This window comes from Aristolochia californica, unplaced genomic scaffold (genome assembly GCF_029961685.1).
Source record: "Aristolochia californica isolate CCGP_79_NKW_82.1479 unplaced genomic scaffold, dmAriCali1.0.hap1 SCAF_12, whole genome shotgun sequence".
Taxonomy (NCBI): domain Eukaryota; kingdom Viridiplantae; phylum Streptophyta; class Magnoliopsida; order Piperales; family Aristolochiaceae; genus Aristolochia; species Aristolochia californica.
Window position 1 is genome coordinate 21,792,004 of NW_027181793.1, and position 12,150 is coordinate 21,804,153.

Consider the following 12,150-nt stretch of genomic DNA (forward strand, 5'->3'; position numbering starts at 1 on the left):
CTGAAGGATTTTCACTAATTTAATTCAATGACATAGTGTTTACAATTTATAGGAGTATTTTCGCATTAATTTAAAATCAAGAGTATGTAAGCAATATGTCATATTTTATTATCTCTTCATATAATGAAGAGAGTAATAAAATCATCTTTGAACCATCTTCTAGAGGTAAGAAAATCAAGTGCATGAAGTCATAATAACAAGAATGAAAAATCAACTTATTTCAACAAGTTTCAATCTTGCTTCGCAAAGAGCTTTCTACAAGTACCTTTGATCATAACTTCTTAGAGCATCATTTTAACATGGGGATCTTAAATTCAATGTTTTGATACCATGTTGAATTTAGGACCCCTTGCATAAAACCTCTAGCAAGATGAGAGAGGGAGAAAGAAGAGAAGAAAAGAGCAAAGAGTGAGAGAGCTCTGGTAGCGAGGAGTGAAGAGAAAAGGGAGAAGAGAGACTTCAGGCTAAGAGAGAGAATCTTGCACGAATTTGAGAAGAGGAGAGCTTGATTGAAGGCTTCAACCAAGACCCCTATTTATACTATTTCCATTACATATTTAGGAAACTCCTCAATTAATTAGGATCCCTAATTATATAAATCATGATTAGCTAAATTATATTAATCAAAAGAAGTTCGATCAATTACATTAATCAAGGAAGATTGCCAAAACTTCCACCTCATGTGATGTAGATTCTACCTCATGAGATCCGACCTTTCGTTAACCGTTGAACCTTTGAAGTGTACTTGGTTACACCTCAGAATGGGTAAGTGTCACCGATGGAGGACATGTTCACCTCCATAAACAATCACCTTAGAGCGTCTGAGGGATGGCAGATGACATGCTTATCAAGATAGTTGTTTGCCAACACCTAAAACGCCTAGAAAGAGCAGTTAATGTACTATATAGTTTTCCATTTCCTTGTATGTAGTATAAAATAGACAAAAAATGTACTTAACACCCAAATCGACAAGTCATTATCGAACAATTAATTGATTGGCATTAATTGATGGTCATTATCGAACAAGAAATGTGATACTAATGGATCTCCCTCCTCATTCTTGTAACTAAAGCATGATTCTTTCAAGGCTTTGAACAAATACATCACCTACATTATTTAGTGGGTCTTTTTCACTAAATTAATTCAATGGTGTAGTGTAGAGTATGCAATTTATAGGAGTATTTTTGCATTAATTTAAACCAAGGGTATGTAGGTAATATGCCATATTATAAAGGTTTTTAGGCAATTAAAACATAGATTAAAGGGAATTTTACCAAAATACTGGTTTGAAACAACTTATTTATGAAAATAACGAAGATCTCAAATTATTTACAAAACTACCGAACTTTGACCGGTCCACTGTATATGTGGACAGTCGAAGGCAACACGTAAGCTTTGACTGCTTACGCGTCACCCCGTCATCAGAGTGGTACTGTAGATGAACACAGAGGCTGCCACATCATTATTATTGACACGTCATTACATGATAAAATTTTGAATAAATTTTTTAAAAATTAAAAAATCAAATACACTTTTTATTACCTTATATCTAAAATAAAAAAATATTAAAATTTTAATAAACAATTAAAAAAATAACTCTCACTTATTTAACACCATTTAATATCAATTAAAATATTGATTAATTAAAAAAATTATCGTTATACTTTTTATTACTTTATATTTTAAAAAATAAAATAAAATATGTAAAATATTAGATTTAAAATATTTATAAAGAAAACAAATCTTACTCTTAAGTCTTACCCACATATTATCGATTTAAAATATTTATAAATTTAAAAAATATAAAAAAAGTTATTTTAGAGTTTAAAAATACAATTTATTTGTATACTTTTTATCACCTTAGTTAAAAAAATAATAATTTTTACAAATTTAAATATTTATAAACAGAAAAAATCTTGCTCTTACCCACTTATTATGGATTTAAAATATTTATAAATTTAAAAAATCTCACTCTTAAGTTTTACCCATATATTATCGATTTAAAATATTTATAAACTAAAAACATATACAAAAAAAAATATTTTAGAGTTTAAAAATACAATTTATTTGTATAATTTTATCACCTTATTTAAAAAATAATAATATTTATAAATTTGAAATATTATAAATAGAAAAAATCTAACTCTTACCCATTTACTATGGATTTAAAATATTTAAAAATAAAAAATATACAAAAAATATATTTTAGAGTTTAAAAATACAATTAATTTGTATACTTTTTATGACCTTATTTTCTAAATAATAAATTATTTAAAAATACATTAGTTAATTAAAAATCTTACAACATCTTTTATTATTAATTGAAAATATTTATTAACTTAAAAAATATGAATATTTAAAAATATGATAGAAACATTGAAGCAAAAAATGTTAAATTGTGGTCAAGGTACAAGAGAAAGTAAATGTTATACAATGACGTCAAAGAGATCGTTAATTGGAGCCATGGCGTCCCAACATATTTGACATAGCTTCAAAAGACTGAAATTACATTTCTTGAACCAAGTTATGGCACACCCAATTTTTCTTACAACCTTCATAGAGGACGAACCAAATAGACTCAAGCTGTAAAGCAAACCCAACATAAAATTTATTTAGCAAGATAAAATTATGCATTCAACAAGTTTAAAAGTTATCTCAAGTCTCAACAGCCAAAGGTACACCTAGCTCATTCATCATCATAATGTTCCTTTTCCTCATCGTTAGAGTCATCCTTCTGCCAAGTAGTTTCATCAATAAAAGAAAAATTAAAATCTCCCTGTAACTCTCATCTGATATCATTGCTTGACTCCGTGCATAATCTACAAAGACATTCTGGTCTGTCTCCGAGCCTATCCACCTATTACCAATCTGCACACAGTTTTTAATCTTTTTTTCTTAATTTGAAAGTTCTAAATATGATCAATGGAAAGTCGTATATTAATAAATAATTTTACATCAAAATATCAAAGAATATTAAAATTCTCATTCCACTCTTTTGTCTGATTATAACAAAGGGCCTTGCCTGAAATTTCTTTATTTAGATAAACGTATTGGTCTTTGTCGGAACAACTCTTCCTTCTTTGTTCGGAAAAAGGAAAAACACATTTAGGCATGAAACTAGTACGACTTCCATTACAAAAATATTTAAAGAGGGAGAGAGAGTACTCACCTTTTACAGTGTTATCGCAATGAAACTCATCGGCTCTAGTTCTGATGTTTAGCCATTTTCTCAAGATAGTTTTCGTCCATGATGACTGAAAATGATCAAATTCAAGGGAACATACTTATATTTCCTACCAAACAAACAAAGTTGTGGAGTTTCTGAAATTATTCAACAACATTCTACAACATTTAAAAATTAATCGAACTAATTCTATAACAAATGACTAGTCCTAACAATGCAAAAACACACATAAGTCCAAATTCACTGAACACTCTTGGTAGAGCACCATATGATTAGCAGTCACTACGAACCGTACCTCGTCAGTGATGGGGGTCGGGCTTCGTTGGCTAATGGACGCTTGTGCAGGCAACTCAGCCTAGTTTGAACTGGACCCAACCTATTCTTTATCAGATTCTCTACCCATCCCTAGGGACACATGGAAACTCAATAAAACATAGACAAAAAAAATACCATGTGGTGGTTATGTATAACACCCGAATCTCCTCACCACATGGCAAAATCATTCTATAACACTTCAAAATTATTCAACAACATTCTACAACATTTAAAAATTAATCGAACTAATTTTATAACTGATGACTAGTCCCAACAATGCAAAAACACACCTAAGTCCAAATTCACCGAACACCCCTGGTAGAGCCCATATGACTTCGCAATCACTACGAACCGTACCTCATCAGTGATGGACGCCCGTGCAGGCAACTCAACCTAGTTTGAACAGGACCCAACCTACTCTTAATCAGATTCTCTACCCATCCCTAGGGACACATGGAAACTCAATAAAACATAGACAAAAAAAATACCATGTGGTGGTTATGTATAACACCCGAATCTCCTCACCACATGGCAAAATCATTTCATAATACATCAAAATTATTCAACAATATTCTACAACATTTAAAAATTAATCGAACTAATTCTATAACAGATGACTAGGCCTAACAATGCAAAAACACACCTAAGTCCAAATTCACTGAACACCCCTGGTAGAGCCCCATATGACTTCGCAGTCACTACGAACCGTACCTCGTCAGTGATGAGGGTCGGGCTTCGTTGGCTAATGGACGCCCGCACAGGCAACTCAGCCTAGTTTGAACTGGACCCAACCTACTCTTAATCAGATTCTCTACCCATCCATAGGGACACATGAAAACTCAATAAAACACAGACAACCCACTTTCCATTACCCAACCTACTATTAATCAGAATTTGTACCCATCCTAGTAACTAGGGCAAACATAATAAAACAAAAACAAAATAAAAAAACCCATGTGGTGGATATTTATAACACCCAAAGCTCCTCACCACATGGAATGATCATTCCATGACACTTCAAATTTATTTAACAACAATTAGCAACTAAAAATTCTGCAAATCTTATCTCAATAGAGTAAAATACAACTTCATAAATCAGAAAATTAAACAAAATTAACTAAAATTAAACTAGCAACTTTAGAAAATACAACAAATTATACAAAAAATCCATAAACTAAAATTAAACTTTAAAATAATTTTAATTTATCTGCAATTGACAGAAATTTTATTAATATAAAATAAAAAATTAAACAGTAAATCACAAAATAAAATAAAATAATTAAACACCTAAATTCAAATCAACATTATAATTAAATACAGTAATTAGATTCAATTAACAAACACCCTAAAAAATCACCCTGCTAAATCGTCTTCTGAAATTCAAATTGGGGTTTGGAGGGTGAGTAAGGCTTCGGTTTTGAGAGAAGGGGCGGCAAGAGAGTGAAATAATAGGGTATTATGAGAGGGGGCGCAGAGAGAAAATTATAGGGTTCGGTTTTGAGAGAGGGGGCGACGAAGAGATGAAATGATAGTTTTCGGTTTTGAGAGAGGGGGCGACGAGGAGATGAAATGATAAGTTTTCGGTTTTTAGAAAGGGGCGGCGAGAGGATGAACAGAGGGGAACAGAGACAAAGAATGAGAGTCTGGGTTGAGGCGAAGAGAGAGCGGTTGAGAGGGGAGCGTCGAGGGCGAGGCCCAGGCAGAGTAGCGGCAGCAGGGGAGCGACGATAGGAGAGCAGCTGAGACGAGATGCGAGGAGACAGATCGCGGAAGAGATTAGAATGAAAAACATGTGAGGGCTGATGTGGCGGGTACTTACTTGGCCCTTGATGACATGGCAAAAAGAAAGTAATATAAAATGACATAGTAAGTTACTTGCCAGCTGACGTGTTAATAATGATGATGTGGCAGCCTATGTGTTTTCGTTCTGATGATGGGGCAACACGTAAGCAGTCAATGCTTACGTGTCGCCTTTGACTGTCCACATATACAGTGGACCGGTCAAAGTTCGGTAGTTATGTAAATAATTTGAGATCTTTGTTATTTTCATTAATAAGTTGTTTCAAATCGGTATTTTGGTAAAATTCCCTAGATTAAATAACTCTTAAACCACACTCTCCCATTTGTGCCCTTTGCCATCTCCCTACCCAAGCTCTCTCCTATGGCCATCAGAATCCACCAAACAGCTGCCGTCTCCGCCATTTTTTCCATTACCCTTCACCCATCTTGCTGCCGGAGTTCTCACGGACATTGCCATCGTCGTCCAACCCTTGAACACTCCGGCGAATCTTCAATAGACACAAGCCTCCATGAGCAAATGACCTGGCCGGACGCCAGACAAGGAGTTATACACATCTGGCATCACCAGCAAAGGCACGGTTTGATAACTCTAAGCTTCGACGCATCACATCCAGAGCCTTGAAATCCGTTTCCAAGTTCTTGAAGAGGTCAGGTGAATGCATGGTTTGGCGAGTTCGATGGAGCTCATTTGAATGCCTCTGGAGCTGGAAACGATCACGCCGTGTCAATCGAGCCATATTTCTCCTTCCCTTTTAAAGTCTTCCTTATCCTTTTAACCCATTTCTCTCTGGTTCTCTCCGAACAAAAGAAGCCGAGCTAAGTACCCATATGAAGGTTTCCTGTAACTTAAAGAAGGAAAAACTCTCCACTGTTTGTCATCACAACTTATCCTGAATATGGCTTCGACCGTTGGAGGGTGTGTTAGAGAGAGAACATAAGAAAGCGATTGGGGTTATGCTCCTCTATTCATTCACATGATGCATTCTAATATGTTTCCATGACTATTTTACAAAATTGACTCTTCATCCTATGTTGAATGAAACTGCTCCTACAGGAATCTCCTACGTTTAGCAATTGACAAGAGTTCACACACACACCAGTTCTTCTTATTCTATTCTGTGCGGATCAACTCAGGTCCCTAATGGGATTATTTTAAAAAAACTTTCACTAATCTTGGGACATATGAAGCTCTTTATCTAGACATGCTGAATGCAATGGTTATTAAGGACTCAATGGCACAACAAATTCAGGCTCATCATCTGGACACTGGAAATGTCACTGAAAAAGGCAATGTGGTGCTACTGTTTGTATGATAATTAATAAAGGCACAGTTTGTATAATAACATTAGTAAAAAATGAAATAAACTAACAAATAACATTTAAGCTAGATAAAATTTCAGAGAATTCTACTCCCATGATTTCCTGCTAAAACAAAGAGATAAAAATTGTCACAATACCAGATCCAACTTCACAAGATTAAAAAATTAGCTGATGTTTTGATTATAGATATTGTATAGAACAAGAGAATCTTGCTTTGAGATATAGAACTGAATAAGAACTACCAAATTGTATCCATACGATGGAAAACATACACAAGTTCTTATTCATTTGGAGATCAACTCTATTTTGAATTGGCAGCGTGAAGTTAATTTCTTAAATAAAAAAAATTAACTGACAATATACGGAAATCAACCGACAATTAGATTCTAGATATTGTACGGAAACAAGAGAATCTAGCTTTTAACATATAGAACTAAATAAAAACTACCAAATTAAATTTCTAAATTTCAAGAGTTTGACACGTGCTCGTCTAGGTCGTGCAAGTCACAACAATGATTAACAACGTTATTGCGAAAAAAAGGAGCTTACACATTATATGGAAAGATAATCTCTAAGGAAAGCTTAATCAATCCCAGTTCATTGTAAGGTAGGGTTTGTAGAAGAAAAAAAAATGTAGAACCTTAAGCTTATTGATGACAGAATTTGGGTCATTGGGGGTTTTCTATTGATTCAAAAATCACCTGAAAATTCATCAACCAAGTCACTAGCATCAAAAGGTTTGACAGCACCGGTGCCATTGGATGGTCCAACATGTTCATCAGGCTCCATGGTTTCCATGAAACAAGTCTGCTCTTTAAAGAAATCCACCATTGGAACCATCCTGCGGCTGTCATTGTTTCCAAACCTTTCTTCAACTGATGCCTGCTGAACCGAATGAGTCTCCTTGCCTTTGAGATCGTTGATCCCCTCCTCTAGTGCTTTGGCCTTGGCGTCGATCATCCTGGCCAAATCACAAAGATCTTGGCTGTTAAGATCATCAAGGCTTTTCCCACTGAGACACTGATATAAGAGGGTATCCAGGTGAAGGTCTTGGTTTCTATTCGCTATCTTCTTCGCTTGTTGGTCGAGTTTTTCAATCTGTTTCCTGAAAAACCCTTCCTGGTTCATCGTCCTCTTGATTTGATCCAACTTGGGAAGACACTCGAACTTTTCCAAAGTGCGGATGGCATCAGGGACGGACGGCCAGGTATCAGGATCTGGGTTGTCGGGATTGATCGCTACAATAGCTACCTCCACCCCACAGAGGGTGCTCAATTCGCTCACCTTCTTCAATAAACCCTTTGTCCTCTTCCTGCATGCCGCCCTCCTCGTGGAGTCGTTCAATATCCAAGCAAGCTTCACCTTCTTGCCTGCCATGAGTGGAGTAGGAAGAGGCAGATGATCTGCCGTTTCGAGTTTGAGGATTGTCTTGAATGGCTTGAAAGGTCGCTTGGCTGTGGCATTCACAGGAAATCAGGAGGGGGTAAGTATCAGCAATAATCATGAAAAGATGCCAACACCTGGCGTCGAGGTGTTCTAGAGTGGCCATTGGACTAGTTAATTGCGTAATAAATGGAGGTTTACTTTCTTTAGGCTAGAAAATCTGTCTCTGTACATACATTTTCATGTAATGGAAACATAAAAGTTCAGTTATACAAGCTATTTCCTCGTTCAGAAAGCACGCGCGGAGACCAGTTAATCTCATGAGGAGTACTTTCTTCTTTGGCCATTTAGAATGGGAAGAGAGGTTGACTCTCACAAGCTTACCCTTGTAGCCTTCTTATTGTTGGTTCTCGTCAGTTCAAGTTTAATTTCATAGTTTCATGAATTTGGAAAATAAAATCGATAAATTCCTATTTTTGCTTAAAGTAAACATATTAAAATTTTTCTTTATGACAAGTCCCAAAATTTATTTGCTTCAGATTTTGGTGATCAGACCTTCTCTATACATGTTTATACTGTTGGATGTTGAACTGAACAACATAAGAAGATGAACTAGACGAAAACTTTACATTTGTGTAAGGGTGGTATTTATACAATTTAGAATAGAGAAGATAAGATTTACCTGATAAGATAAATACAACATGGGATAAATCCAATGGGATCTTATCCGATAACTGTAGGAATTATGCTTATCCCTTATCATGCCCCCTCAAGATAGGCCACTTGTTAGAGAGACCAATCTTGTCTCGTAGCAACTGAAACTATGAATTTGGCGGAGACTTTGAAAGGAGATTTGTTTTGAGGGTTCTTGGAAGCAAAAGGATGGGAAGAGCAATGGCACTGGTAGAGGCTTGGGAGGACAAAATCGCATCATTCGATGAGAGTAGCGGCATTGGTATCAGCTGGGGCAGATAAAATCGCATCGTTCGATGAAGAGATGTGGAAGGGTAGCAACATTGGTAGCGGTTGGGCCGTACGATATCTCATCGTCCGTAGAAAAGATGTGGAAGAGCAGTGGCATTGGTAGCAACTGGGGTATACGGAATCACATTGTCCGGTGAAAAGATGTGGAAGAGCAGTGACACTGGTAGCAGCTGGGGTGGATGAAATCACATAGTTCAGTGAAGAGATGTGGATGGGCAGACGAAATTGCATTGTCCGTAGAAAGAACAATGGTACTAGTAGCAGCTAGGGCTGACAAAATTGTCACATCCAGTAAAGAGATGTGGAAGGGCAGCGGATGGGGTGGACATCATCTGGGAAGAAGAGTTTTTTTTTTTCCGCACGTGCAACTTCACATGTTGCCCATGTATTTGCGTTGGACGAGGCATTGAGAGGAGAGGGAGCATGGTGGCAGCTGGGGGGGGGGGGGGGTGGACAACCGGTAAGGTGGACGACAACAATGATGACGAAGGTGAAGCTTAATGGCAATGGCGACATTGGCGAAGGTAGAGGATGGTCTAGGTGCTTGTACCTTGTAGGTATTGGCTATAAGTCATAAGTGTTGGGCTGGTGTTTATTATGCACGCAATAATATTACTATTTTTGTTGTTTTTTTTAATTTGTTTTATTTATTTCAGTTTTGTGGAGACTATGGTCGACAGCCGGTAAGGTGGACGGCAACAATAACGACGAAGGTGAAGCTCAATGGGGATGGCGACATTGGTGACGGTAGAGGATGGTGTAGGTGCTTGTACCTTATAGCTATTGGCTATAAGTCATAAGTGTTGGGCTAGTGTTTATTATGCACACAATAACATTACTATTTTAGTTGTTTTTCTTTAATTTATTTTATTTATTTCAGTTTAGGTCACATAGGTATTTTTGGAATATTTTTTTATAGGGGTATTATTTTAATATTTTACCTTAAACCTTGTATGGGTGAACCCTATTTAAAGGGTAAGAGTAATGAGAAAGTCAAACATTGATTTAGGTTAAAGAAGGGTTTTGAGTTCTCCTCAACAAGCTCAGGAGTGTGCATTTTCCTTAACGAACCTAGGTTTTTCAAGCTTCCATTTGGCTTGGCTTTCATCTTTCTCTTCTTCCTCCCTACAAATCCATATGTTAGATCCGGGACCGTATCAAATGGTATCAAAGCAGGAATACAATGAGCGATTCTTCGTTCCAAGAAAAATATAGAGCGATACTTGATGTATTGGAAGAATTATTTGAGAAAATGCGTAGACCAGAAATTTTTGCAAGGGAGCAACTCGCTGCTGCTGCAGAAAAGGTTAGACGACCTCAAATCTCCGAGCATGATATATGTATAGAAGAGGCAGCAGACGCTGTTTTGGATGGGCAAAAGGGCCAAGCACCAGGAATTTCTTCTAACATACATCACCACTAGGAATCTACCTTTCGACTTGGAGGGATTGGCGAACAGAACACAACAGCTAATAGACAAAGCTCACTTCCATGTACATCAAAGAACAATCATGAGGGTGACTTCGGAGTACTGCAACACTTTACTTCTACCAAAAAATTGGAAGGAGAAAACAAACATCCCTGTGGTAGATGCAACTCCTATGACAGGGTCGAGCAGCAACTGACCAAATTGGAGGGCCCTAGTGTTCTGCCACTTGCTGTCCAGCGCTTGTAGTCCAGAACAGCTGGCCAGCTCAACAACAGGGCAATTTCTGGGACCTTCATCTGCTATGGGAGGAATATTCCTAGGCAATGGTACAAGATGGATGACAGCGTGTATCTATGCTGGATGGATGATAGCTGCCACAGATCCTACTTGGGGAGATGTGGAGATGTTTGGCACACATCCCCACTGTTGACCTTAAGGACAAGCTCGTTCTTCAGGAGGGGTGTAATTTTATGAACCCAATAGTGGGCTGAGTCAGGCAGAGACACCATGGCTAAGGTTTTCAAGGACATGTTGCAATTTGCCAATGAGGCAACCGTTGGGGCAGATCCCACAAAGGTTGTTAATGTCGAAGCAAAAGTTACCAGTGGTGCCGGTGATAGTTCAATTTGTTGTTCTGTAGCTTATTCATATTGGGGTATGCTATAGCAAGTGATGCAGGTAGTGTCACAAAAAAAATTCCTCTCTGGTTGGATGCTCCAGTTTTGTAAACCTTTTGCGTGTTTTTAGTTGTCTAAGTCGTTTAGCTGACTTTAATGCATTTTTAATTCCAAGGTAAGGGCTCTATGTAGGGGTGGCATCGAATCAAGCTGAGCCCGAACCTGCCTATGTTCAAGTCGGACTTGATTTAAATATTTCGAACTCGAGCTCGAACCGAAGCTAGCCTTGAGCCTAAAATTGTAATCGAGCTCAAGCCCAAAAATTTTAACCAAGTTCAAGCTCCAACCTACATTTAAAATTTTGCATAAAATACATGTCAAATAAATTATATATAAAATTATGCATACATTTTAAATAAAATTGGGCATAACCTCTGTATATTAACGCTACATAAAATTATCTATACACTAAGCATAAAATCATTCATAAAAACTGTATAATTATGCATAAATTTTATTCAATAATCAAACACAAAAGATTCCTTTGAAAAGCAAAGCTAGTTTCATCCATTTGTACTAAATCAGATCGTTCGGATTCAAGGACTAGAAAACCAGATCATTGAGACAGAGAAAAAATTTAAGAAAAATGCCCATTCTCGTTTTTTCTTCGCAGCATGGATTCTTACAGCAACAGTTGTGAAACGGTTCCAATCTGTTCTTCAGAAAAACTTGAGTGGAGTTAGCATTAAGAGAGTACCTCAAACAATAAGAGGAAACAAATACTAAAATTTTTGTGGAGAGGTTTTCTACATGAAGGTTTGGGTTTTAGTTTTCCTACAACTTGTATAAAGTTGAAGCAAAATAGGAAAAAGAAAAACTTTGGTGTAAAACTTATGAATCCCGTACTTTGTTTACAAGATATACGAAACCTAACAACCACAGTGACCAGTCGCCCGCCAAATCCTATATATGATTTTCCTTTCCGCAAGGCTAATGGAACTCTTCAATGCAAAGGGAGAATAGAAAACGAAGGTTGTTGGTTATGTACAGAAAGCCCTTGGAGACGGATGGGAAAGAGACATGAGAGAAAAACAATTGAATGGCAATCCCTACCGTTG